The sequence below is a fragment of the Chamaea fasciata genome, unplaced genomic scaffold (genome assembly GCF_029207755.1).
Source record: "Chamaea fasciata isolate MVZ Bird 193981 ecotype frontalis unplaced genomic scaffold, bChaFas1.0.hap1 SCAF_1, whole genome shotgun sequence".
In the NCBI taxonomy this organism is placed as follows: Eukaryota; Metazoa; Chordata; class Aves; order Passeriformes; family Sylviidae; genus Chamaea; species Chamaea fasciata.
The window spans coordinates 85,929,278-85,954,557 of NW_027094086.1; the positions used below are offsets into that span (position 1 = coordinate 85,929,278).

The window sequence follows — 25,280 nt, forward strand, 5'->3', positions numbered from 1 at the left end:
ACTATGGAAGTAGAAAGTGGGTGATCATAAATTACCTGGATCAATTTTGTGGGAAAAAGAGATTGCCCTTCTCATTTCCCTGTGGGTAGAAAAAAATTAACATTGGAGGGGAATATAGTTTGGTGTCATCCTAGAAATAAGCACCTGCCTGTCCAGTGTGGGTTGTTTGTCTTTAAGAAACCTGTTGTTTGCTGGAACTGATGCTTCTATAAAGAAATTTCTCTTGGTGCTGGCCTCAAAGAGTCACAAAGATTTGTTATAGTACTGTTATTCTTTATTCTCTCTCTACTGGCCCCACCCTAGCAGTAGTCTCAGCACTTCCATAAAGATGTACTACAGGACAGCTGTAATAAAAGAAGCTTTTTTATACTTTCATTTGCTGTTAATATGAAAATGAAGTAGACACAAGCTGATGACAGCACTTAAAATCTAGTGCAGAAGTTTTCTCTTGTATAAAACCATCATGTGAACAAATGTTGGATGTTACTTCCATTATAGAAGATATGGAAGTACCAGTGTAGCAGTTGTAAACCTGGTTTCAAGATAATCTAAAGACATTATTTTCTTAGACCCACCCCTTTTTACTCTAATCTTGTAATAGCTGGATGATTTATGGAGAAAATATCATTTGGCTTTTTATGTTGTGAGCAACAGAAGAATGATTGCTTCTAAAGTGTTGCTGTTTAGTGAGATATTAATGGAGAGATAATCCATTTACATTTTTACAGCGGAAGTTTTGCAATGCTTTTGGGATTCATTTAATCTTTGCATTTGTGAAATAGCCTCTACTGAAATACAGCTGAAGTAATTTGCTCTGGAAGAATAAAGTAGTTTGTCAAAAAGAAAAAAAAAATTGAGGTTCCATACAAAATCCTACTATGGAAATACTAATTTATTAGTTTACCAATAATAGGTGTTTTTAAAACACTTTAAATTTTTTTTTTTCACAAGAGTCTTGTAAAGTGTACCAGAATTGTAAATTCCACATGCTATATTTTCAGTAAGTGAATGCCTTTATGGGTTTTGTTGATCTGCAGCAGATAGTGAGATGTATAAATATGGGTGACATGTTAGCTGGTATTAATCTTCTCAGCAGCAGTTTGCTTGTTCTGCCCTATCCCATTGAAATTCTCTTCTAGGTGATCAGTGTTTTGATCTGCTTGTGTCACACAGTCCAGCTGGGAAAAGCACCAAGACTGCCATTATTCTGTGCTCTAAGGGCTGTATAATTGAGTATAGAGCAATTGTCGTTTACTAATGAGTATTATGTTACTCTACTGTCTTAGCATTGCAGGAACTAGACAGTGATTATTTTGAACTGCAGACAGTGAGTGCCCTGCTTACATGGTTTCTGCTGCTTAGGTAACCTTTGCAGAAGAATTGGAGCAGGGAACGAGGGAATAAAGATGGACTGACAATGCACATCTGGTCAGGCAGCTTCTTTGTAGTTGGCGATGTTGTACTTTGGGAAAAAAATCCCACATGCAACCAAAAAATATGATACAGCTGACCAAATGCTTGGGTGCTTCAGCACTAATAAGGAAAGAATCTGGGGCAGGGGAAAAAAAAAAAGCTGCCTGTGTGAGGGAACTTATCAGGTCAGTAAAGCCTTGCTACATTCTATTTCTTTCAGATCCTTTTGAGGATGGAAAGATTTAAATTACAGTAACTTGACTCGCATGGCCAGCTCTGCACTTAACATTGCTATATGTTGTGTTTACTTAATTGGCTGTTGGCTTGTATACCCTGTTTGTGTGTACATAGATGTCTGTGTAAATTGAGAACTAAAGCAGCTGATTCCTTGACTTCCTTTTTCGTATTCTGCTCCAGTACCTGTAAGAATCAGACAAATGACATGATGTTCTTTGGCATTATACATGATGTAGCTGTGTGTGAACACAGCCCCACAGCTGAGGGAGCTCTCATGGCCTCTTGTTTTGTGATCAGTTAGTGAACAGAGGACACATGCTAGAATTATCCTTTGCAGACGTGGCTGTACAACTTGGGATTCTAGACGGCTCCTTGAACAGCACATACTTCTGAAAATATAGCAGAAGTGGAAAAAAACCTGCTACTCAAGTTTACTTCTTTTTCTTTAACAGGATCCATGAAGCACACCTCCCTGTAAGAAAAGAGTACTCAAAGCCAAAGGAGGCCTCCAGGTGTTCTTCCTTTTTTAATGAAAACAGATCTCATATGGCCCATTTTTCTTAAAAGCTGTTACAGGCAGTGGTAAATCACTGAAGTTCCTGCATCCTGTATCAAGCCACTGGGTAAGGAAAAAGGAAAGGAGAGACTATGTCTTTTCAAAAAGCTTCGTGCAAGGAAAATAACTTACTCAAATTTGAATATTATCTGAAAGATGTTTTGGTATAACCCGTTAAGTCAGTGGTTTCAAAACAAGTCCCCACTGGGTGAAATTTTGTTGTCTGGGCTGTGGATGGAGATCAGACCAGGGTCACAGGATGGTGGGTTTGGATGTGGGACATGAAATACACCCTTCTGAGCAACTGTGTGCAAGATGGACAGAGTTCTTTAGCCTCCTGACCCAATCCAAAAAGTTTTTCTAATGAGGAAACAGCTGGCAGCATGTGACTGAATTCCATGGTTTGCTCTGCTTGTGCATGTGGCTCTTGCTTTACCTATTAAACTCTTTATCTCCACCTGTGAGTTTTCTCACTGTTACCCTTCTGATTCCTTCCCCCATTCTGTCAGGGGAGTGAGGGTGTGGCTGTGTGGAGCTTAGTTGCTGGCTGGGTTTAAACCGCAACAACTTGCAACCTTCAAATATAAAGTCCCTAGCTAATTTCAGAGTGAATTCTAGAGTGGAGATGATATGTCCCTGAAATATATCATTCATTTTCACATTTAATACTTGTTCAGAAATGAAGCTAAAACTATTATCCTCAATGATTAAACAAATCTTGTGAATTACAAAACAGATTCCTATACAAATGGGTTATGGAAAAACTATAATGAGTAAGAGATTAGTCTTCAGAAGTTACCTAGTTTTCTGTGGGGAAATTTACTGGCTATTTACACTTTTATGAGTGAGTTTTTTAAATAGAAATTTTCTTAATTTGAAGATCAGATTTCAAATCTACATCATTTTACTAAAAAGTGACTTTTAAGTGGAGAAATAGTATATTATAGAAAAAAATTAGAGAGTGATTCATAAAACGAATCAGGCTTAGTTGAGGTTGCTCTTGCAATTAACCATAGATTCCACAATTCAGGATTGTGCTTTTTCAGAAAAGTAATTACTCTGTCATTAAGACAACCTATTCAGAATCCAAAACTTTGCTCTTTTCATCCTGAATTTCTCTGTCAAGCCCCTGTTCAAAGAGGACCTTCAAATGTGAGCTGTATCTAAGCAAGCATAACCAGTACAGTGAGTTAACCTGAAATGACTCCAGGGGAAATGGTAAAAGCAATTGTAGCAGTCTCTATATAAAATAAACCAGAAAGAAGAAAAAGAAATAACTTTCTACAGGGAGATCAGTAATGAGCTGGACTCATGTTTTCTAAAGACCTTGGGAACCAGCCCAAAACTTAACTTGTTAAATGCTGCTGATACTGAAAAGACTGATTTCTTTTTTACCCGGACGGCTGAAGGGCAGCAGACCTCTGACAATTAAGACCTTTTAAAAAAATGTCAGTTTTGACATCCAAACATCCAAACCAAAGACATGCAAGGAAACTGTTAATTAGTCTTGAAAACCCTGTTAAGAAATCCTTCACTTCTGGGCCTTGATGTTAGAGACATTTCAGTCTATGCCTTTGGTCAACTGAAGAAGATACATTTCCCCTTCTCTTGGTCTTGGTATTTTACACTCCTTTTGAGCACATGTGATTTTTTTTTTCTGTGCTCTGAGTGCCCTGTGCAATATTGTTCCTTGGAAAAAACCTGTGAGGAAGAAAAGACTGTGAAGATGTGCTGTCCTGAAAATGGGAACTGTGGTCCATTCCTGATCTTTAACAGACATTTGCTGTACGGCAATAGAAATAAAATAACGTTTGGTAGAGTGTTTTCATTGGAGACAGTGCTTTCAGTTTGCTGAATCAATCTGTGATGGCAAACTGGTGAAACTGCTGACCTAAAAGAAACTAACATCATCTATCCAGGTCTTTTTGGTTCTCCATAGATTTGGTACCAGTAAGAACTTATCTCATTGGTGCTGCACATCAGATCTGGAGAGTGAAAGTGCTTTTTGGTCTATTTGATCCCTTTTTTTCCTCAAAATGTTTACTGGTAGCTGGAGCACAACATTACCTAAAACTGAGATGCTTGTTTTCTGTTTTAAACTCTGCATTTCTCCCATTCTGCTTTGGGCTGGTGAAGATTCTCTTCTGTCTTCTCTCTCCTCTCTCCTCTTCCCCAGGCTGGCATAGCAGGAGCTAGTGAGTGGAGGAAAACTCTAGTGTTACAGCCAGGCTTTTCTTCCATCTGTACTCTACATACCCCTGGAAGATTAGCAAACAGTTTGACTATTTGATGTCAACACCTTTTTTGAAAGAAGTGATTTAACAAACCATTGAAGAAAACTTGGGTTTGCTGATGATCATTAGAAATGTTTACTAGCCTTGAAATTGCACGAGCTTGTAGGGAATTGTGGTGCGTTTTGATGAGTGTATTTTATTAACAAGATGCTTCATATTTTAATGGGCTGTTTCTCTCAGGCATTTGAGGTGCTATTATGCTACTTACTCAATTTTATGAAGTTAAACAATAAACATTAAAAGTAAAACCTCAGGAAAATTACCAGAGTATAAAATAGATCTGTCCCTTGGTAGTTTTAATTTACTTTCATTTTCAAAATGTTTTCCTTTTAGTTTACTAACATGTATTCTAGTATTTTGAGCAAGGAAAGACAGGCTTTAATCAAGGCCTCTAGGTCTGAAGACACAGACAGGAGTGATAAATTTTCTCCAGAGGATGGCAAGCTTTGTTTTCAGTTAACCAAAGCATTTCCAATATGAGGCCTGTCAATGCTTCTGCACTTGAAATTGTTGTGATTAAACCATAATGAAGTTGAACTTGGAAGTCAGGTCAGTAAGAAACCCTGAATGGTTAAATTAGGTAAATAATTAAATAAAGTTAAATTAAATAGATAATTGGTGTATGTCTATCTTTAATGTTTTCTACAGTGCTGGCATCTTTTTGTGTTTATGAAAAGTAAGGTTGCTTAGCTTTCACATGCATGAATTTGAGAGATTCAGTGGGGTTTTTTGGGCAGAGATGTGAAAGTAAATACACAGCCCAAGGGGCAAATAATGCCAATTAATTCCTTTTGTTTTCACCTGGTGCATGGACATGTAATTAAGTTTCACGTGTTACCATCAGAAAACCCTATGCTGCCTGATTAATGAGTCTCTCAAAGGTCTAGGATGGGGCAGTTGTTTCTCAGGAAGGAGCAAGACCTCCCTTCTCCAAGGTGCATTGTAAATCATGTGGACAATGAGAGAGGGAAGACTCCATGTTATGATAAGCCCAAAATTTCTAGTTGGTAATCTCTCTTGCTCTGCAGAACCATTACTTACTACTCAAGTTATTAGCCCTGGGCACAAAAGGCTCAATTTCATGGCACAGTTGGCTTTTCATCTGCTCAGACAGCTGGGCTGATTTCACCCTTGGACCTGTTCTACAGGAGGCCTTCAAAAAGCATTACGAGCAGTAGGGTTTGGGCTTTGCTGTTGAATAAGTGCACTCCTCCCAGTTGCTAGTTTGCTGAAGACACGGTGCAAGTATGTTTATCACTCTGGTGCTTCCAAAGCAAAGCGTGAGTGTGCTTGTCATCATGTCTTGACTGTTTGTAAAATTTATATTGCTATGTATACTTTTAATTTTAAAATGGTGTTTTAAAAATATTGAAAGAACCTTGAGGAAAGGGTTATTAGAGGAACAGTAACATTCCCTGTGGTCAGGGTTATTAGAGGAACAGTAACATTCCCTGCAGCATTTCTGTTCCCCAGTCAAGCTGTTTAGGAGTGGAAGCAATGCAATGAACTGAGTCTACAACCACTGTATACTCAGTGGTTGTATACTCTCTGTGACTTGTGGCTCTGGAGACAGAAGCACCCCAAACAGTGGACAATTTCTGATCACCCTGGGGCTAACGCCAACACTTGCCAGGGACTGCTGTGCAAAGTAGAAACAGCTCAGGTCTCCAAGGGCTTGTTAACACCCAGCACCACCTGGGACAGACGAGTTGGCCCTGGAAGCAGGGAAGTTGCATTCAGCAGTATTGTTTCTGAGTGAATAAATCCATCTGGGCCTGAAAAGCTGACGTGGGGCCAGCTCTGATGTCTCTCCATCTGTGGCACAGTTTCTTACGGCCCCACTTCTTCTTGGGATCCCTTGATTTCAGCTGTACCATCTGCCTCCTCAGTTTTGGGACTGAGCAAATTGATAATGGCTGTGTCTGCTTCTGTAGCCCAGTTTGGACATCTCTGCAGCCCAGATTAGCTGATCTCATGGGTCATGGTTTTATTTAATGCACTAATGTCCTGCATTTGTTTGTGCCTTGTGGTTCTGACTTATTTGGCACATTTAGTAGAGATGGTTTTTATTTTCTGTGGGAGAACAGCAGTATCCTGCTATCTCTAGGCCCTCAGCCTTCAATCTGGAACTTGTTAAGCAGGGTGAGGAAGAGGAGAAAGATCCTGTCTGAGGGGAAGGGGAAAATCCAGCATCAGAAACTGGAAAGTGGTAGGGACAATTCCTCTGATCTATAGTTGCGATGATCATCAGGAAAAACTACAAGCCAGTGTTTCAGAACAGTTTGAAGCAGTAATGGGTGAAGCTGCATTAGAGTTAAATCCTTCAGTACATTTGCTGCAGAGTTTTTCATCACTGGATGAAGAAAGATCTCATTTAATGGGTTCGGAGTAAAGCAATCTTAGATGTGACCAAAAAATCCTCAAACAAACATAATCATGCCTAAAATAGAAAAGGTAGCAGTGCTTATGAACACTTCCCAATTCTTTGGACTTGTTCTTGGGTTGGTAGTTTTTTTCTTTCTTTTATTTTCCTTACTCCCCTGCATCAGGCAGTGCTTGAGATCATCACCTTGTTGTCACATTTGCTTGGGGAAACAAATCTATCACAGCAGTTTTCTGTCAATACCCTGTCTTGAATTAGCAGCATGTGTCTAGCTCCAGCACTGTAGGATGATGTAGCTTTTGCTGATAGAAACCCACTCTTTTCATTATCTATTGAAGAATGAACCACACGCTGGCATTACCCAGATTTGGAAACCAAGTGTACTGTCAGAAACAGACTATGTAGCAATTCTTTGAAGTCACAGTTTCAGTCTATGTATAGATTTTATAACTTCAGATTTCTGTGAAGCATAAAATTATTCACATTCAGATTGAATTCTCTGATGTTCTGTGGTTTATCAACCCCACTTTTTATTTTTTAGCATTTATATATAAAGCATCTTACATGGTATTAATATTTCCAATGTAGTGCTGTACCTATATGTACAAGGATCCCCACAGAGAGCTGTCAGTATCTTTACTTTTCTCTCACCTGTTTCTTCATTCTCATTAGGAGTTTACATTGCCTGGTGTATTACTGATGTCAGAGAGGCCTGTGGTTTGAGGAGACTGATTGCATAAGAACTGTGGAGTGGCTATCGGTACTAGTTGGCAGAAATGTATTCCTGTAACAGGACTTTAAAATAGAGTTGAATCAATCTACAAGGTGAGATGGTAGCATTGTTTGTAAGCTTATTTGTCCTAAGAACAGATACTTAAATGACAATGACAAGCACTAAGCAAATGAACGTTTGTCTAATCAGGTAATGAAAATCGCTGCACAGCTATAGTGTGAAAATGGTCAATGTTACCTCAGAAATAGCTTCACTTAGAGTTGTATGAGAGGTTAAAAATTATAGCTCTGCTTTCACTAAGATATGAAAAGCAGAGATTCAGTAAATCCCAGAGTAAGTAGGACTTGTGAGAGGACAGAAGCCAAAGAGGATGACGTGCATTTGTCTACATATGTGGATCCACATAAATCTTGCTGGTTGTTTTTATGACACCAAGTTGGTCAGGAGTATTGATCTTCTGAAGGGTTGGAAGGCTCTGCAGAGGGACCTGGACAGGCTGGATTGATGGGCCAAGGTCAACAGTATGAAGTTCAACAAGGCCAAGTGCAGGGTCCTGCACTTGTGTTAAAACAACCCCATGCAAGCCCAGAGGCTTGGGGCAGAGTGGCTGGAAGACTGCCCAGTGGAAAAGGACCTGGAGGTATTCATCAACAGCCAGCTGAATAGGAGCCAACACGTGGCCAAGAAGGCCAGTGCCTTCCTGGCCTGTATCAGGGACAGTGTGGCCAGCAGGACCAGGGCAGTGATTGCCCCCCTGTACTCGGCATTGGTGAGGCCACACCTCGAATCCTGTGTTCAGTTTTGGGCCCCTCACTACAAGAAGGACATAGATGTGCCAGAGTGTGTTCAGAGAAGGGCAGTGAAGTTGGTGAAGGGTCTGGAGCACAAGTCCTAAGAGGATCAGCTGAGGGACCCGGGGGTGTTTAGGCTGGAGAAAAGGAGCCCAAGGGGTCACCTTGCTTCATACAATTACCTGAAAGGAGGTTATAGTGAGTTGCATGTCAGGCTCTTCTCCCAGGTGATAAGTGACAGGACAACAGGAAATGGCCTCAAATTGCACCGGGGTTTAGATTGGATATTAGGAAAAATTCTTCATAAACAGGTTTATAAAGCATTGAAACAGACTGCCCAGGAAAATGCTGGAGTCACCATCCCTGGAAGTGTTCAAAAGACATGTAGATATAGCACTTAGGAATGTGCTTTACTGCTGGACTTGACAGAGCTAGCTTAGGGATTGGACTAAATGATCTTAGAGATCTTTTTCAACCTAAACAGGTCTACTTTTTTCTATGATTCTATATAGGAATAATGTGGTTGTTATTTTTTAATTATCACTGTCTACATTGAAACCATTCAGCTCGCATCATGTGAAAAATTCCTCCTGAAATAAAATGACCACCTGCAATTTATCTGGAATTTTCGGCCTTTTAATACAAAAGATCAATAAGAACATTCTAATTTGTATTACTTTTTTAAAGAGATGTCTTTTTAGGCCAAAAAATGGGCTGAACAGAGATTAAGTAAACTGGGCACATCAGCAGGCCTGAATCAATAGGCTCAAAGATTTTAGGGACCACATCAAAACAGGCTGATAGAAATAGCTATGAAAGAGGCTCTGTAACACACTGAAGATCATCAGTGGGCCAGTAGAGTGGAATGCGAAGGATTCCTTGGGAATCAGCCTCTCTCAGGCAAGACAATTCAGGAGGCAGCCCAAATGCCATATAAAAGCACAGCCAGTGCAAATTTCCCTCTTCCTCAGTAGTGCCAATTTCCCCTTTCCTCTCAAACTCCATCCAGAACTCAGCTTGGAAGCAGTTCTGCTGGCCTGGGGGACCATGAGTAACCGAGCTGGTTCAGCACTCTTGCTGAAGACTGGCTTGGTACACGGACGAACCAAAAAAAGTCATGGTCCCACTGTCAAGCTCTTGACTGACTTATCTTTTCCTATTTCTGTAGTACGATCAATGCTTTAAAAAAAGTGAAATCCGTGTGTTTGGCCTGACCCTTTCTCTCACTCTGCAGTAGAGTGAGCAGTTGCCTGGAACACCAGGTAACAGTCATTAACTTAAAGCAACAAATAGGATGCTGTCCTCCATGATGAGCAGGCCTACCAAAATGGCTGGGCAGTTCTTCCCAGCGGACAGGCAGACAGTGACTGAACACTGCTTTTCCAAGGAGACTCATTCCAGGATGCTTCTGTTTGTTTCAGGAAATGCATGGTTGCACAAGCAGTGCCCAGAGCAGCTGCAGTCCGGGAACATCTTGGCCAATGCCCTAACTGACATAAGACCATCTTTTGTTTTAGCATCCTTTAGTTTATACCTTTCTTTTTGTTCCTAATGCTTACCAATCCGTTTGTAAGGATTTTGTTGCCAGTACCCCTCTTGAGGAGTGACTGACTTTGCATAAAACCACAATGCCTGAAGAGCAACTGAGAGCAGGGCCCCATTTGTGATAGTAGTTGCTGAAAATAGAAAGTGTGCTTGAAAAAGCAGTCTAAAGACCAAGCAACTGAGAAGTAGACAAATACTAAAATGATTTAAAACACTCAGAGGCAGAACGAAGCTGAAGTGAAGCAAGCAGAGTGAGGAACCAGGAGCCAGCAGGTTCGAGGAAAGATGGTCCAGGCAGAACTGCAGGAAATTTTCTGAATTCCCCAAGGGCTCTGGTTTAGCATCTTCTGCAGCAGTTTCTCTTGGATCCAGTCCTTGGCTCCATTCTCCTTTCCCTGCAGCAAATCTGGATATATCATATCAGTCTCAGCTTTCTGCAGAATTTACTGCTATAGGATTTTATACTGTCTCTTACAGTGCAGTATGCACTCACTCAGCTACTTCTGCAACTCTTTCCCCTGGCCCAGCTTGATACTGAGCTGTCTGAAAACAGCAGCACTTTCCTCACCAGTGGACTAGCCCAGAATTAGAATCATAATAAAACAGAATGTTCTGACTTCAAAGGGACCCATCAGGATTGAGTCCAGCTCCCAGGACACCCCAAGAGCCACACAATGTGCCCAAGGGTATTGTCCAAACAGTCCTTGAACTAGGTCAGGCTTGGTGCTGCCACCACTTCTCTGGGAAGTCCATTCCAGTGATCAGCTACTCTCTGGGTGAAAAACCTTTTCCTGATAGCCAACCTAAAACTTCCCTGACACAGCTTCAGGCCATTCCCTCGGGTCCTGTCACTGGTCACTGCAGAGAGGAGATCAGTGCCTGCCCCTCCTCTACCCCTCACAAGGAATTTGCAGAGTGCGATGAGGTCTCCCCTCTGTCTCCTCTTCTCCAAGCTGAACAGATGAAGTGTCCTCAGCTCCTCATATGGCTTCCCCTCAAGGCTCTTCACCATCCTTGTAGCCGTCTTTTGGACGGTCTCTAAAAGTTTAGTGACTTTCTTATATTGTGGCACCCAAGCCTGCCCCCAGCCCTGGAGGTGAGGCCACCCCAGTGCAGAGCAGAGCGGGACAATCCTCTCTCTTGCCCGCCTGGCCATGCTGGGCCTGATGCCCCCCAGGACAGGGTTGGCCCTCCTGGCTGCCAGTTGCAGTGAATTTAGTTTGAATGTGGTGAGTGCTGTGGAGGTGGCACAGGTGTGGGAAGGTGAGCTGTGGTCTTTGTTGTGCAGTCCTCTAGTAGCAGGATTGGTGGGAAAGATACCTGGAAAGATAACACAAATGTTGAAGAGGCTCCAGGAGGAGACTGGCATTTAGCAAAATGTCTTTCTTTGAAGACTGACAAATTAATAAATGATGGAATCAAAACCGGAACCCTGCAGTGTAACTTTAGAGTTGGTGGCAGGAGCAGAGCAGCACTTTAACACTTTGCCTGAAGCGAGTGAAAAAAACCCGTTGTGAGTTAAAATAAGAAATGCTCAGGCCATAATTGCCTGGTGCAAATTTCTTATTTCCAGTAAACGGTAAACAGCCTTCAGACATAAATGGCCCAGTGTTCAAGACTGCTAAGTGTAAGAAGTTGTGTGGGTCAAGTTGTATTGAGAACATAATCTGAAACAAAGTAGCAGGACAGATGTATTGAGAATGAATGTACAAAAAGAACAGTCCTCTTTGAAAGCCCACTCAGAAATATTTAGAGCTGCTTTTGAAGCAAAATATCAAATAATTTTCTTACATGCAAAATGAGAGCATTTGGTTTTGAAGTCTTTAAGACACAGCCAGAAGGGCCCAGGATGCCATTTGTGGCACTCAAGTAGTCCTGAGTTTTAATGTCAGCCTGTCTGTCTCAGTATGATATTACTGACCTGCCCTGTCTTGTGAGGATTAATTACTTAGTTTGCACTGCCAGTTTGAAGATATAAAGCACAACTCATGTCACGCAAGGTCTGCACTAAGTGATTCAAGAAACCTCTAAGCACTTGTTTGAGTTTGTTTTCAGTTGTCCAGCAGCACCTTTAAAATCTAGTAACGTCTAACAGGGTAAGTTTGTTTCAGGCTGAAAGGAAGAGCAGACTGTTTTGAGGTGTTTTCAGTTCACTCAAGCCATTTTAGTTTCCTATGTCTTTAAGTCATAAATTGATTTAGAATATGTTAGAATTGGTGAAGTTTGTGAATACACATTTGAAATGCTCTTTGAGTGACTGTGTCCTTAATGCCATAGGTTCTTCAAGAAAAGCTTATCTTAACATGCAAACTTCAAACCTTGGTACTTTATATATTCTTATACTTTTTTTGCATTTCATCATGTGGTAGAAAAATCAAACTATTCCTCCCAGCATTTTGAGGGGCTGTCATGCCTCTCAGTTGATTATCTGGGAGCTGCTATGGCTTCCAGGGACAGAGAAGAACCAAAGCAAATAGCTAAACAAGGCCCCTGAATGTTGTGGGAGCTATAGGATCTGTCCTAAAGATTGACATGAACCAAAATCTGAAAAGAAAGAAAAAAAAACACAAAAAGGAGTGCAGATTCCAAATTTTGCAGAATGGTGAAAGAATTACTGGATTGGCCTGACACTTAAATGATCAACTCCTGCTCCTCTGAATTGGCCCAGTCTCTTCAGGAAATTACAAAATCCTACACTGAACAAGCGAAGCGTCTTCCTAAACCTTGCTGACAGTAACTCATGTAGCTGAATACCAGCACTACACTGAGAGACTGCCTTTGTTTCTTTATTGAGACGATTGACCTAAGGTCAATGGATAAGTTCTTTCCAGCAGTCAGTCATGTGAGTGGTGGTCTGGTGTCCTAGGTTTGAGTGGAGCATTTTTTTTTCCAAATTAGAGCACTTCCAGTAAATGAGATGTTTTGAGGTAAGCTCTTTCCCATGGGGGTAGTTGATCCAATTTGTTCTTTTTTTCATCTCTTGGCTAGTCCCAGCCACTTATACTTGTTCACTTTGGGCTCTGATGAAGTAAATTCTCTCTGCAGTGACCTTCACTTCAAGTGTGCAGGAAATGGCCCAGTCTGATCATCTTCCCCTCGATGCATGAGACAACTTTTCAATTCTGTCTTTTTCGTATTGAAGATACTTAACACATATAATAAACAAAGATTTAAGACCTCACCTAAGCTCCTACTTTAGAATTTAAGATGTTCAGGAAGTAAGTGGTTTTTGCTCTAGGCTAATGTACGTATGTCTAGGTGTATGTATGAAGTGTATCAATGGTTATAACATTCCACTGGCATATTTGTAATGTTTTTTCTCCATTTAGAATCATTCCAGTGAGAGTCCATGACCAAATCAGTGGGCCTTGTCGAATTGATACTGTTCTGTGTCAATGTCAGTAGCCAAATCTAAAGAGAGGAGAGATCAAGTAGAAGTAAGCTTAGGTTTTCTTTACAGTGGTATTTTGTCCCTGTTGCTTGTGCAAAAACTCCATTCTCCTCTCCACAAGTTTTTTCAACTCTCCCATAAATCACCTTCTCTACCTAAAGCAGGGGTATTTCAAATGAAAGAAGATTTTGGATCTACTTTTTACCTTTTTTTCCCTTGGGGGTAGGTAAAGCCCCAGTCTGATGTTACTACCATTAAAATGTCACAAAACCAGGCGACCTGGGATATGAGCAGAGGAAAATCTAGGCAAAACAAGTTTTTTAGTGTTCTTGTGCTCTTAGAAGTCACCTTTGATGCTCTAGTGTACAACACACATTTTCTCTGTATCCAATACAGCAGCTGTTAACATACAGTTATTTCTTCTTTGCTCTTCTAAATGATGGTACTGAGGATAGTTCTGTGCTTACTTGATTACCCACCTGTGGTACAGCCAGCAGGCAAGACCATTTTGCGAAGTGCAAATATTTAGGTTGTATTTCACAATTTTTGCTTGTTCACAGACCCTATTCTTTGCAGACTTTTTACTTCTGCTTTCTGAGCGACTCTTCTGTCACATTTTTGGACTAGTATAATAGTGGTTGACATTTTTATATCCTGAAGGCCTGCAGAGAATTTTGGTACCTGTAGGAAAAGTTGCAAATCTGGAAATGTATGTTTAGGTGGGTGTAAGTCATTCTATGTCACCAGTGATTTAAGTGTTTTGAATGCCTGTTGGAAAGACCCCCTTTTTCCCTTTGGATGTACCTTCCCCTCAGCAGCTGTTTTGGCATAATAGAAAATATAATTGCTAAGAGGAGTCCTCTTTTCTCCTTTCCACTGAACTGATGTGACATGATAGTCAAAATAAATGCCATTGGCAAAATAAATCTTTCAGGAAAAACTGGAGCACCTTCATGAATCCAGGAAGCGGTGGCTCCACAGTGGTTGGGTGGAAGACTGGCAGAGCAGCTGTCATTATCTCAAACAGGGTGTTCAGGGGGAGAGCCAAACAGTGAGAGGGGGTTGTGTCTAAGTGCCTCTAGTGAAGCTGGGCATGGCCCACAGTGGTGTCTGATGAGAGGAAGGTGTGAAGGTAGATGGGTTGCTTCTTCCCTGGGAATAATTCCTTTTTACTTGTCTTTGTGACTGCCCAGATTTCTGCCGACTGGAGGAGGTCAGGAAACCTCTTCCTTTGTCTGGGTTAATTTTGCAGACTAGGCTAGAGGACTACAGGGTCTGTCATGGGTTTGTGCAGCAGAAATATGTCCCTCAGTCAGACCCTGTGTGTGTTTCTGAATAATGATTTGAGGGAACATGGAAACGCTAATGGACAGATGCATAGATCTCTAAATTTTCTGCTGCAGTAGTGGTGAGGAAGTCCTGCATATTAATGGAATGGCAGAATTTCTGTAGCCCCAAACTGGCTGCTAATTGCTACTATTTCCCCTCAACTCTCTGTGCTACTTTGGGTGACATCACTTCTGCTAAGCTTCAGTTAGCTCATCTGTAAAATCAGGATAATCAGATTTGCCTACCTTATGGAGATTAATTTAGTAAGTTTATATTGCAAAGTAGTGTGAAGGCATAAAATGTTATGGAAATGTTGAGTGATAGCCATGTTATATTAATTTTGTTTATTGAGTCCCATCACACATAATGTCAATGCTCTTCTGCAAATTATGGGCGCACAAGCTAATCAAAGTGTAGGCTGTTCTAATGCTGGTTTTACTTTGCAATACTCTTGCTAGTTTTCCAAATCAATATGAGTTGGGTAAATAAATAAATGGCCTGTCTTTTGTTTAGCAGCACAGATCATTTCAAAGTGCGCTCTGGAATATGGCTGGGAGCTCTCCTCTTTCCTGCTTTCTGTATTCTGATCATCTCACAATTTTAACTCCTCTGTCTTATTTTTCCTGTGCTTTTTTAGAAGTGATTCTGCTGCACTTACATCTCTTTGACCCTTGATTTTGAATTGCTCTGTCTAATGCTATCACTATCATTGATTTTGATTTGAATTTCACTGCATCTTACCATCCTGATGGGTATGAGCTCAGTACTAAATGCTGACATGTGTAAACCCTATGGGGAAAAGAAGAAGCCCTTCTAGTTCATCTAGCAGGGGATAGAGTGATTGAGTGTACAGTACTGAAAGTTTTGCTCTGCCTTTTGCTATTGTGAACAAATGTGTTTTCTCAAAACCACAGCTAGGAAAAGAGGCAATACTTGGCAAAGAAGCTTCCATTAAAAGCACTTGCTGGAAATGTCTGCACAGTGTTCCTGAAAAATACGTTTCAGGACTCTGCACTCTTCAATTTGCATTCTTTAAAATGCATAAAGAACTTTGTCAGGGGACCTATGTGTCTTTTTCTGGAAGCTGTTGTAAGACAAAGAAGTCCGTCACAGCCTGAGCCACTCCAAAGGCAAACCCCCAGGTGATCCTTGAATCCTAGAGGCAGGTTGTTCAAGTGAGAAAGGCATTAGCAGTGACACAGAGGGCATGAAGTTACTACACAGAGAACTCATCTTGTTGTGGCAGAATGAAATTAGGTGTTCCTGTAATCAGACTATTTTCAAGCAGAATTGTCTTGAGGTGAATAAAGAAGTAGAGGTTGAAGAAGTAAGTAGAGTGTCTAGATGTAAATGATGCAATCTCCCTGAAAACAGTAGCTGGAGAAATGCACCATGTAAGTGTAGGTGTTTTCATTATATTCCTACAGAAAAGCTGTCTTTGAAGGCGTGGGCTTGACTTCTGTCTACATCTGCCATTGCCTACATACCAAGCAGCGTGCCAGGGACCAGACAGTACACGATGCACTTGGCATCATCAACTTTTTCAGCCCCAAAATGTCTCCCAGGGCTGACATGCAGCAGAAACCACAAGGGCTTTGGCCTGGCCAAGCATGAAGTTGTTCCCAAATCAGAGAAGTTGATCTGGGTCCTGAGCTGCTTAACTTTATTAAGGACCAGATTTTGATGTTAGTAAGCTCAGTTTAAATCTAGAACTGTTCTGAAGTAATCAGAAAGGGGTGTTGCTTGAAGTCTGGCACTTTCCACTCGAGGCAGAGTGGATTCTTTCAGTAGTGGTGTCTCAGCCTTCCTGTAGTAGAAACTTCTCCGTGGCCCATAAACACGTTATCCTTATCTAGGGAGGTCCTGCAATATTGGCACTTAGTGTATTTTCCATATAAAGAAGCAATTTCAAATTCATTTTATTAGGCTTCAGTGGTTTTCTCTTGGGACTTGTGTAGTTAAATTCTTAATAACTCATTTGTTGAGCTATTCATTCTCGGGGATTTGAATGTTCTCCCTGTGTTCCTGTGGGAAAACGCCAGACTCAGTCTCTGTGCATCAACCCCACATGGACTAAGACTTGATATCGCACCATCCGCTGTCACATATTGATTCTGCACAGCTTTTACTGAGTGTTTACTCTTCTGTGGGGAAGGCTTTGATCAGTCTTAGGATGGCAGCTCAGTTGAAGGGTGATCCCTCCCTCCATCAGGAACTCCACAGGGGGAGATTTTGTTTCTCTTGTCCAGGCGGTATAGATAAACAGTGTTGTATAACTTCCACAGATGATGTTGGAGAGCAGGTCTTCATTGGGAGATAAATTGTACAAATAAATGGACAGAGGTCACATGGACAAAAAGGGGTAGAGAAAATGAAAGATGAGAAATTCTGGTTTTAGGTATATATAATATACAGAGCGTAAGCAGACTGGACTTAATGCAGTCACAGAACCACAAAATCACAGAATTGTTAAGGTTGGAAGGGACCCAGTTTTGTACCAGCAGCAAACCTGCGGAGGAGGCACTCCCTTCCTTCATCCAAGTCATTCATTAATAAGTTAAGCAATACTGGGCCCAGTATTGATCCTTGAAGGGATACTACTAGTTACAGACCTCCAGCTAGCTCTGTGCCACTGATCACAACCCTCTGAGAGCTGCCATTCAGCCAGTTCTCAGAGCCATCTCACCGCCCACTCATCCAACCCACACTACCTGGGTCTGCCTATCAGGACATTGTGGGAGACGATGTCAAAAGCCTTGCTGAAATACAGGTAGACAACATCCTTTGTTCTTTCCTCATCTATCCAGCCAGCTGCCCCATTGTAGAAGGCAATCAGGTTGGTTAAGTGTGATTTCCCTTTCACAAATTGATGCTGACTACTCTTGCTCACCCTCTTGTCTTTCACATACCTTGAGATGGCCTCCAGAATGAGATGTGCCATCAACAATCCTATCAGTGAGAGAAAAATATGAGGCTGGATAATTGTGGACCCATGGAATATTAAGGGCCTGGCCACCAGGGGCTCAGCATAATTAATGATCTTTGTTTCTTTCACTTTTGCAACATATGGTATCAGAAGCCTTGGAAATGCCAGATTTCCCCGCCTGGAAACTGCAGTTAGTGTTTTCAATGCACACAGCTTTGGTCTTGCTCATTTTTTTTCTCACATGTTAATTAAAATGCTCCTGTCAATGAGCAAATGAGCGAAAGTTGAGCCAAAGAGGTGCACTTGAAGTAACTGAGGGTAAGATTTTATTTGGCAAGCCAGTGTTGCCACCCGTACAAGTGTCTGCCGTGGCAGCCTCCTGATGCAGAAATTGGCTGTGCAGCCGGTTCAGATAAAAACTGAGGTGTAAAGTCTACAGTATGGGAAACAGGAACCTAATAATGAGGAGGTCATGGATGTACTCACAAGGACAAGGCCAGACTAGCTTGGTGCATCCCTGAGAAAAGGAACAGACAGCAGATGTTAAAATTAATAACCAAAATTAACCATGTACAAGGCGGGAGTAGTTTGGTTTTCTACAACATGCAGAGGTGCTACTTTATCTTACTACAGGAGCTGCTGTGTCAGAATATTGGTCTCTCTATTTTCAACATAATCTTTCAAAATGTCTTTCTCATAGATGCTGACTGAATTGTGATTCTTCAGGTCATGCAGAGGAAAAGTCACTTTATTTGGCTGTGTTTCCCTCCTGAATGTCTATAGCTTTCCACTGAATGCTTTCTTTCACATGCTTGTATGGTAAACTACCTTCAACCAATAACTCTTTACACATACCTGTAAAATTAAAATGAAGCATGTTGGTATAGTAGCTAGTGCAAATTAAATTCACAGATGGAACTGGCAACAGTGAAGAGGAAAACTCATTGGCTATGAGGGGAACTCATAGAATATAAAGCAATGCATTTTTGAGACAAAATGTTAAGTGTCATCAGTTAGGGAAAAGTGATATGATTTCATAAAATCCTTGTAGTATTGTAAATATGTCTGCTAGGCAAAACATTAATATTACCAGTATTTATTACACTGAATAAAATATGGTGTTTTCAGATCACAGAGAGTCAGGTAAAGCTTATTCCCATTCGCATGGGTCCACATCTCCTGGGTCTTGTGCAAAGAGAAAACCCAAAAAAGCTTAGAGCAAATTTCAACTGAAACTTCAGTATTAGGGATTTATTTATTTATCTATTTATTTATGATCCCTAAATATTATTTGTTGATTTAAATATAATTTATTTATAAGTCAAAGCTTTATTTATCTTTTGCTATTTATGATTCCCACATGATTATAACACCACTTTTCCTCATAAAGTTATTTAAATTTATGAAAAAGTTGCAAAAACTTTTTTTTTTTCACTGCAGAATACATGAAGCTGTTGCATTAGTAATAGCATCTCAGCAAAGGGATTTTTCTGTTTGATGTGTTGGTCTTGAACAATTTCAGTGCGGGTTGCTGAATTGTGTATTTTGTTCGCTTGGAAGCAAGTGATGTTGTGAAGGAATAATTATGTTTGAGACAGTGAATAAAAGTTTCTGAAGTGACTTTACCATCAGCTTAGGTCAGCAATGGTATTCCTGCTTCTGAAGTCATCTGGATGTACGCATTTTTATATTCTTGTGAATCTGGGCCTCAGACTCTCTGGAAGCAGAACCAATATTCATATGCACTCAAAGGACCTTCTGAAAATGTACGCATTTTCAGTAAGTCCAGAGTCAAACCCTATCATATATATTTTCCATCAAACTTGTCATGTTCCATGTTGTATATAATGAAACTTGGATGCCTTGCAGAACAGGTAATGCCAAAAGGATCAGAGAGGTTGCAGCTCTCTGTGCTCTCTCATCTCTCCCCTGCACTGTTAGTTTTGAAGTGTGGGCACTCAAGCTAAAACGCTTGACTGTGGAAGAGGGACTGACTTGTTGAAATCTATTGTTGCTGTTGGCAAAAGAATTTGAGGCTATTGCATAAAGGAAATACAAAGTGTGAATGAATCTCTCATTGTGATAAGTGGCATGAAGCAGGTCAGTGTGTGTGCAGCAGACTGTAACAGCTGCTTTCTCTGGAACTATGAGGAAAGCCCCATCACAAATACAGTGTATTTTTATAGATGATACCTCTTCTGAAAGAAACCAAAGTTTAGTGCTTAGACAAGATGGGAAAAAAAATCTCAGTTCCACCTATTTATATTTCAATAACATTGGAGAGCAATGGAGGGGAAAGAAATCTACTTCTGTGCTGTGAGAGTAGCTTTGACTGATGACTAAGTGCCAGCCTGGGGAATTACAGTAGCTATGTGTGAGGCATGTTTTAGTTTTTCTGGATTTTGAAGGAACTGCAGAGTTTGACCTGTAGGTGCCAGCTTGGTCTATTTTTAGAATTTACCTGAAAAGGACACTTAAGAAGAGGCAGCATGTGCTCTCTTCAAAAGCACCATCTGTCTTGCTCATACAGAATAGGCTGAGCTAAGCTGGCCTACCACAAATAGCAATAAAGATTTCCTGGATGAAATTCCTGCGGGGCCAATGGAAACCAGGGCCTGTGCATTAATGAGCATCAACCCCATGACTCTTTCTTGCTTGTTATGGACTCTGAGCATGCTGGGCAAGGGTCTGTAGAGCTGGTTTGTTCCTCCAAGGCAACCCAGCTGCAGCTGCAGCCATGCTGCCTAGGGCACGAGGCTGCAGAAGCATCACTGTTTGTTTTGAGTTTCGCCTCCGGGATCAGCCTGTCACAAGGAATTGGAGATTTCTTGGATGCCTTAATTTTCAAACCTTCTTCAACCTTGTGCCTTCCTTTCCCTATTTAGTCTCTGGGGAGAGAACTGGTACAATCATGAGTCTGAATATGATTCAGACATGAACATTTCCTGACCTTATGGGATGAAAAGTGGGCCCCAGAGAAGTCAGCAGGATTTCACTCTTGACTTTGCCAAGATTGACATTTCACCTGTGATGTCTGCTGACAGCAGAGAGAGCGTAGGCCTTTGAAGGGGGAACATCTGAATATGTACATGCAGTGTTGGTGAGACTGATGCAAATGCAGAATGCCACTGAAATTCTGTAAGCCATCAAAGCAGGGAGACATTAAAGGAAGGATGCCTGGGATATTTCAGAACACCTACCTGATTTGCTCATGGGAGATGTGTTTCAATTGGCTTTTGAGTCCCTAGAGCACCTCAGCCAGGTTTGTCACCCTGGCCACAGAAGACTGTGCATGTGTAGGTTAATCTACCTGTGTAGAAGTAGTGTGACTTGCCCTGTGCCAGGCCCTGTCCTGTTGCAGCTGGATTACTTCTGCTCCAAACCTAGGTCTGATACTGCAATCTTAGGCACCTCTGCAGTGTTCTGCTCTCTGTACTGCCAGTGTGCCATCTATCAGAAAGATACCTGCAAACAGCAGCTCTGGGAGGGGTAATAAAGCTTAAACGTATTGGAGAAGGAAGAAGGTTGGAGCAATACAAACCTGTAAATTGCAGCAAGATGCCAGGATTTTTGAAGGAATCGCAGACTGAATAAAGTGACTGTGCTGATAACAAAAATATATAATCCCTTGTGAAATTCAGCTCCTGTGCGACCTACAAGCCCTTAAACCTTATTTTAGAACAAGCTAAACTCATTGAGGGAAAGAAGAGCAATGGCAGCAATAAAATCTATTGGGGAACAGGGCTTAAGAGGCATGAATGCCTAGCAGAAAAGGAATATTTTGTAGATGTCAATGAATTTTAAATATACTTTAGGAACAAATTGTTGTTGATGGCCTAGGAGGTAGGATTGCTGTAATTTATGACTTTGATATGAAGAAGGATGCTACATAACACAGTAAGTGCTTGTATGTGTAGGTAGTTCTGCTGGTGTAGGAGTTGTCTTTTCGACTCACTGTCAGTCCTTAAGGACTATTTCTCTGCTGAAGATGAAGTCACATGTCCTGCACTTTGATTTAATTTCCAATCTGTTTGGTTGTTCCTTCAGTGTTACATGTGCCTGTAACTATTATGGTTCTGTTTTATAAATTGTGGTCATGTCCCCATTATGAGAAGCTGTGTTCAGAGCTGATCCTTGCATCTCAGTGAACATCAGGAAAAAAACATCCAGGCAGCAGCAGTTGTCAGAGATGTGAAAATGCATGAGACATGAGGATGAATGAAATGTTCTAGAACTGCTCAGGTAGAGGAGGAAACAGAAAACATGTGACATGATAGCAGAATGTAAAAATAACGAATAGTGCAGAGAAGGCTTGTTGCATTCTTGTAGTTACTGATTTGCACATATAACGCATCTAATGCAATTAGAAGGCACCAGATTCAAAACTTTTCAAAGGAAATCTTTTATGACAGAAGTGCATAAATAATCACTGACACAAGAATCTCTTGAGCAAAAGAGTTCCAGTGGGTTTGTAAGCAGTTTAGACTAATGTATGAATGAAATCTTTCTGCTTTGGTACATAAGCCCAGTCATTAATGGAGAGGAAGAATCTTCCACCATTAGCTTGCTATCAGGGAAATATTCTTTATTGGGCTTGGAACAGCTAACTCAATGAACCAATATTTGATGCTTGAAAGGGCCAAAGAGCTCTTGGTCCATTTTACAGCACTAAGCCATCTGTTGCTATGAGTTGTTTAAAGCTCAGCCCCTATATTTCATCTCCTGCTATCTGAGGGTTGTTTTCTGTGTCCTAGCAAAACACTGATTTTTAAACTCACCTGTGGATGACTACTTAACCATTAAAGAAATATGCAATTCTTTTTTGAAATTCAACTCAGAGAGCTGGATTAATCTTAGGGTAACTTTTCAGTAATCAATACCATTGCTAGAGTCACTAGCTAGATTGAGGATGTTCAGGAAGAAGCTATTTTTGTAATAAATTAAAATCTGTTGGTTGAATGGCAGTTGCTGAAGTAGCAAATTAGTGTTGTCATTTTGTTGCGTAGCTAAGGTGATACGGAACCAAAGATTAATGTGATGTGAAAATACTGGTCAGTGCGGGGATACAAACTGAAGTAAACATGGTTGCAGCTTCCACATTATTCTGAATTTAGAGCCAGAGCCTAAAGGCATCTCACTGCAGCAGGAGAGAATGGCATCCCTCAAAAAGGGCAAATAGGCCTTTCAAATACTGGAGCATCTGCTGTATGGAAACAAACAGAATTTGGGGTTTCTTTCCAGCTCAAAAATATCTTTTCACAGAAAGGTCGACTCAATCAAATGCTTGGTTTTTTAGCAGTACAAGGAAGACATTAACAAAGCAAGTCCCACAAAAGGCTTCTGAGATGGTCAGGGGTCTCAAGCAAACCACTTGTCAGCAGCTGGGGTGGTTCAGGCAGAGGAAGAGAGCTGACATAAACCGGAATGGCCTCGGGAGTGTTTTAAAGGGGGAGTTCTCAGCATCACGGCTGCAGCTATCTCTTCTCCAACATTATCTCCTCTCCTCTGGCATTGCTGTGGGGTTAGAGAGGCTGACAGAGACAGCTACACTGAGAAATGCTGTTTGCTCCAGCCATCACTGGGCTCTGTGAGGGCCATTAATACAGCAGAGTTTGCCTGTGCCTTTTAACCCCTGGCATATTCTGTCCCAGAGTTCTAAAAAATAGCTTGACTGCAGGGTGCTTCCCAGTGAAAGGTTTCTCCAAAATTAGGTCCATTTATGAAAGCATGTGTCCAGGTATTATGTCTAAAGGAGAAAATCTGGATCTATATTTTTAGACTTTAGCACAGAAAATCCTGTGCTGTCCCTTCCTTCAGAGAACAGTATGCCATCAGGGACATGATAGGATGAGCTTTCCTTTTTTCCCTGAACAGACTGCCAGCGAAGCTGGAGCACGTGAACCCCGGTGCAACAGTGAAAGAGAAGTTTTGAAACATCTTCTACAACGTTTTATCTTCACTTCAGGACCACAGAGACATTAAGTGATCACAGAATAGTTTTCCTCATCTGATTGCAAAGAGAAAGTTTCTAGGTGACTTTTTTCTCTCTTTTTCTTCTTCTTTAGAGATGAAAAGTGAGTCTCCTGTTGGGGAGTTCCCTTGGCCTAACAAGAAAAGGAATTGGCCATTTTTTCTGATTTTGGTGACAAAGAGAGACTTATGAAAATAGCTCTGACATTTTGAAGGCTCTTTCTTTAATTTCTTTCTTTTCTTCCATTTATTTATTTGTTTGTTTATTTTCATCTCTCTTTCTTTTCCTTTGTTCATTAACATTTTTTTTAATACTGTCATGGAAGTGTTGAAAACTCTTACCCCAGAGAGTAGATGTTACTAATGCCGTTTAGCTTTGACTAACATGTAAATGTGACTAGAGAGTTTTCTTAAATGCCGACCTCATTAACGAACATTCTTATTATCAGTAACTGCAACAGCCGAGCATTTAAAATGAAACCTGAATCCTGGTCTATTTTCCTTCCTTAGCCCTTTGCTCCGTGTTGGGTTCACAGAAAAGCAAACTGGCTTATCAGAGGTAATCTGTAATTGAGTTCAACAAATCCACTTGAATTGGTACCACTGCAAAAAAAATATTCTCCTCTGGGCAACTGGTACTTTTGTTTTACAAAGAAAATATTAACAGTTAATTAACAGTTTTTCATGTCCAGCTCTGGGTCTGATCCTGTGAGCTGATACATGCATTCAGCTCTTAGTGAACCTAGAGGGAGGGGGAGGAAGGTGATGGCAAGTTGCACATCAGATCCTTATGCAGGGTGTGCACAATGTAGGTAAATTCCACATTCACACAAAGTAAATTCTTCCTGAATATGAATAGAAACACAATTGTATTTCTTCACCTAAGTATTTAACAAAGACAATTTTTAACAGCATACAGTATGTTGGATAAACTTTATCTAAGTGCTAATAAAAGAATGCCTCCAGTGTGCAGAAGGTTAAGTCCAACATACGATATAGTAAGTGTCCTGAAAAATAGATATTGCTTTATTGGGTAGGTTTTTAGTTTTATTTGTAACTCAACAAAATACATTTCAAAACCAGTAATGAATCATTTAACAACTTCATTTGTAATGTGCTTAATATACTGCTTTTTCTGCTTTCCCATTGAATTAGTACATTGGGTGATTTAGTGATTTCTGTTTGGACCTAGCCAATGTCTGTTACGATTTACATCGAGACAGTCATAAAATTAAAACAATAAATAAGTGGCCTGACAGATTCTTTCAATATTAGCTTAATTCTTGCTCTGGCTTATCAAGGGTGATATTTATTATAAGCCTAAAGGGCATGGAATTAAACCCCATATGAATTAGCAGTAGAATCCAAACCAGCAGTGGAAGTCAATTTCATAGCCCATGTGCTTCCTTGCATAGCTAAAGAGGGAGGTTATGTCATTAGAGCCAATAAAACAGCTTTGGGATAGATATCAGGCAGCGAGAGAAGTGTGTTGAACATCCATGTAAAATATATTCTTACATTTAGGGGCAGAGGTGCAGGAAGCAGCCTCCACAAGTTTGTGTTTAGACTTCTTATCCTGATGCACACACACTAAACTCATCCAAACAGCAGATGATATTCCCATATTAACTGTCCATTTCCCCTCTGTCTACACAGTAAACTATGGAAAAGTCTCTCTGGTGGTCTTCTAAAAGAAAAAATTGCTGTCTCGA

General features: G+C 40.8%; 1 protein-coding gene across 5 annotated transcripts in view; it reads left to right on the forward strand.

Annotated features, from left to right (window-relative positions):
• The window catches only part of FARS2 (phenylalanyl-tRNA synthetase 2, mitochondrial), a 236,713-nt gene that overhangs the window by 188,992 nt on the left and 22,441 nt on the right, over positions 1 to 25,280 (forward strand). The window contains exon 8 of one of the 5 annotated variants that reach the window (XR_010721854.1): positions 2,103 to 2,273. The exons of the other annotated variants lie outside the window; for them this stretch is intronic. The gene's annotated coding sequence lies outside the window, so the exon portion shown is untranslated. The remainder of the gene's footprint in view (positions 1 to 2,102; positions 2,274 to 25,280) is intronic. 5 annotated transcript variants of the gene reach the window in all.